Source organism: Aotus nancymaae, unplaced genomic scaffold, assembly GCF_030222135.1.
Source record: "Aotus nancymaae isolate 86718 unplaced genomic scaffold, 86718_ANA_hifiasm-v0.15.2.pri h1tg000029l, whole genome shotgun sequence".
Lineage (NCBI taxonomy): Eukaryota > Metazoa > Chordata > Mammalia > Primates > Aotidae > Aotus > Aotus nancymaae.
The window spans coordinates 3,155,544-3,159,635 of NW_026988442.1; the positions used below are offsets into that span (position 1 = coordinate 3,155,544).

General features: G+C 38.4%; 1 non-coding gene across 1 annotated transcript; it reads right to left on the reverse strand.

The window, feature by feature from the left end:
* Positions 1-3,403: 3,403 nt before the first annotated feature.
* On the reverse strand, positions 3,404-3,510 carry LOC135277135 (small nucleolar RNA U13). The gene has a single exon (XR_010344733.1). It is a non-coding gene; the product is annotated as a small nucleolar RNA U13 (small nucleolar RNA).
* Between the last annotated feature and the right edge of the window lie 582 nt (positions 3,511-4,092).

A 4,092-nucleotide genomic window follows, 5' to 3' on the forward strand; every position in this document is an offset into this window, starting at 1 on the left:
TTATGAGATCTCACCACACTGCCCAGGCTGGTCTTGATCTCTTGGGCTCAACCAATCCAACTGCCTCTGCCTCCTAAAGTGTTAGGATTATAGGCATGAACCTTTGCACCTGGCCAGTTGTATTTTTCTTTACTGTAGCACTAATAGCTAGATAAGCAAATGCATTTATTCACTGTAAGTGCAGTATTTATTAAGTGATGACATTAGGGTGAGTGTGCAGATTCATCGCAAATGAGACATGACATATGACATCAATGGTGTCCACGGAGGATGTATTTTAGTAGGAGGGCCATCACATGGAGTTAGTATGTACTCTCTATGTGGAAGAAATAACAAGGGGTTGGTGGGTTGATTACCTTAGTAACAATCCTATGTCTACATTCTTTTCCTTGTGACATTGGAGGCTCCTTTTATTCTTTATCAAGGCTGGCATTTTGGCTTATTTTCACTGATAGAATGTGGTAGAAGTGACGGCGTGTGGTTCTGAGTTTAGACTTCAAGAGGTCTTGAGCACTTTTGTGTGTTCATTAGATCCTGCCTGTGACATGTGAAAAAGCTGTACATTTCATACAATTGGGTTTATACAATACGTAACCTTTTTGATCTGGCTTCTTTCACTTAGCATAAAGTTTTCAAGATTCATCTGTGTTTTAGCATGTATCAGTATTGAACTCTTTTTAATAGTTGGAGACTATTTTATCAGATACATATTTTATCTCCTGGAGGATGAGAAATCCTATGAATCAGAGACAAGTGAGCCCAGTTTTTTTAGCCACAGCCCCCAGACATGTCAAAGAGCCCAGCCATGATCAGCCACCAGATATCTCTCAGCTTACTGTAGCTGCATAGATAAGCCGAGTTGAGACAAGCCCAGCCCAGCCCAGCCCAGATCAGCAGAGCCATCTACCCATCCATAGGCCCACAACCAATAGTAAGTGGTAGCTGTTTCAAACACTAGGTTTTGCTGTTGTTTGTTATGTAGCAGGGGGTAACTGATACAGGATGCATTGGGAGAACAGATAAAGGGGACTGACAGAAGCTTAGGTGGATCCAAGAAAGCTTCCTAGAGGAATTGACATTTATGCTATAAACTGAAAGATTTGTAGAAGTTAGCCAGGGAAAGTAGGGAACCAAAGGAGTGTGTGCGTGTGTGTGTGGGGGGGGGGCGGCGGGGGGGGAGTGGTTTAAGAGAAAGAGAAAGGATGGATGTAAGTAGTTGAAAGAAATAGTAGTTAAAAGCCATGCGGTGGTATGGTCCATAAGGTTGCATAGGCTGAAGTGTGATTTGTAATACTGGTTTTGTTCACTGATGTAGGAAACAAAGGAGGTGGAACAGCTTTGGAGGCAACACAAATTCAGCTTTATGCATACTGTGTGTGACAGATTATATATTTTTTAAAGATAGTCATGCCTATATATTCATTCCATCCCTCATGTACTCCTTCCGGGTGATTAACTGTGTTCCCAGGGTAAGATGGGGTCTATGTTTGTTACTGCACCTTGAATCTGGGACCAGGCTTGTGATAGAACCAATGAATAGAGTCTGGCATAAGTGATGTGTGTAACTTTGAGGTTTGGTTATAAAAATGTTGACGGTTTCTGTCTGGCTGTCTCAGGAGGCTCTTCCTTGGAATCCAGCTACCAAATTGTGAAAAAGCCCAGGCCCAGGCTTCTCCATAGGGTGTTCCACCCCAGAGACCCAGCTAGGCTCCCACTTGATACAACATCAACCATTAGGTGTGTGAGTAGATTCCAACCCTAGACCCAGTCTTCTGGCTAAGGCCCCAGATATCATAGAGACAAGCCATATCTGCTTTCCCCTGTCTGAATTCCTGACTCAAAGGAGCTATGAGATAATATTTGATAAAATTCAACATTGCTTTGTGATAAAAGCCCTAAAAAAACTGGATATAGAAGGAAAAGCCATATACGACAAACCTATAGCTAGTATAACACCGAAGAGAAAAAAATGGAAAGTCCTCTAAGATTTGGAACAAGACAAGGATGCCCACTTTCACCACTGTTGTTGAACATAGTACTTTAAGTCTTAGCTAGAACAATCAGACAAGAGGAAGAAATAAATGGCATCCAAGTTGGAAAAGAAAAATCAAATTATCCTTGTTTGCAGATGATATAATCTTATATTTGGAAAAAGCCAAAGACTCCATCAAAAATTATTAGAACTGAGAAATTCAGTAAAGTTGCAGGATATAAAGTTAACATACAAAAAATAATAGCATTTCTATATGCCAGCAGTGAACAATCTGAAAAAGATATCAAGAATATAATACCATTTATAATAGCTACAAGTAAAATACTTAGGAATAAATTTAAACCAAAGAAGTGAAAGATCTCTGCAATGAAAACTACAAAACACTGATGCAGGAAATTGAGGAGGACACACAAAGAAGGAAAGATATTGCATGCTCATGGATCGGAAGAATAAATATTGTTAAACTGTCCATACTACCCAAAGCAATCTACAGATTCATTGCAATCCCTATCAAAATACCAATAACATTCTTCACAGAAATAGAAAAAAAATCCCTAAAATATATATGAAACCACGAAAGACCCAGAATAGCCAAAGCTATCATGAATAAAAAGAATGAAACTGGGGTGGTCACATTATTATCTGACTTCAAATTATACTATTACTATTACTATAGTAATCCAAACAGCATGGTGCTGGCATAGAAACAGACACATAGACCGATGAAACAGAGTAGAGAACACAGAAATAAATCACTATATCTACAGTGAGCTCATTTTCAACAAAGGTGCCAAGGACCCCTTAGAGAAAGGACAGTCTCTTCAATAACTGGTGCTGGGAAAACTGGATATCCATAAGCAGAAGAATAAAATTTGACCTGTATCATCTCTCACCATATACAAGCATCAAATGAAAATGGACTAAACACTTCTTACATCTAAGACCTGAAACTATGAAACTACTATGAGAAAATATTGGGGAAACTCTCCAGGAGATTGGAGTGGAAAAAGATTTCTTAAGTAATGCCCTGAAAGTGCAGGCAACTGAGGGAAAAAAAGACAAATGGGATCAAGCAGGTTAAAAAGCTTCTCCACAGAAAAGGAAACAATCAACAAAGTGAAGAGACAATCCACAGGGTGAGAGGAAATATTTTAAAACTTCCCATCTCACAAGGGAGTAATAACCAGAATATATAAGTAGCTCAAACAACTCTATAGGAAAAAAACCTAATTACCCAATTTAAAAATTAACAAAAGATTTGAGTAGACATTTTTTTCAAAAGATGACATACAAATGCCAAACAGGAATATGAAAATATACTCAACAGCATTGATTTTCAGAGAAATGCAAATCAAACTACAATGAGATTTCATCTTATTTCAGTTAAGATGGCTTTTTTTTTTTTATTCAGGTCAGATGATGGGTCATGTGCCGACGTTGTAACAAGGTTCAAGGGTAGCACATCTCACACAAGCAAGTGAACACCCAATCATCATGCTCATGAACTACAAAAGGATCAGATGGCTTTTATCCTAAAGACAGGCAAAAATAAATGCTGGTGAGAATAAGGAGAAAAGGAAGGCCTTGTACATTGTTGGTGGGAATGTAAATTAGTGCAAGCACTATGGAGCAGTTTGGAGATTCATCAGAAAACTAAAAATAGAGCTACCATATGATCCAGCAATCCCATTTCTAGGCATATACTCCAAAGAAAAGAAGTTAGTACATTGAATAGATACGTGCACTATCATGTTTGTTGCAGCACTGTTCACCACAGCCAAGATTTGAAAGTAAACTAAGTGTCCATCAACAGATGAACGGAAAAAGAAAATGTAACATATATACAATGGAGTACTATTCAACCATTAAAAATGAGATATTGGTCTATTCAGGGATTTAACTTCTTCCTGGTTTAGTCTTGGGAGGGTGTAAATGTCCAGGAATTTATCCATTTCTTCTAGATTTACTGGTTTATTTGCCTAGAGGTGTTTATAGCATTCTCTGATGGTAGTTTGTATTTCTGTGGGGTCAGTGGTGACTTCAAAGTATACTACAAGGCTACAGTAATCAAAACAGCATGGTACTGGTACCAAAACTGA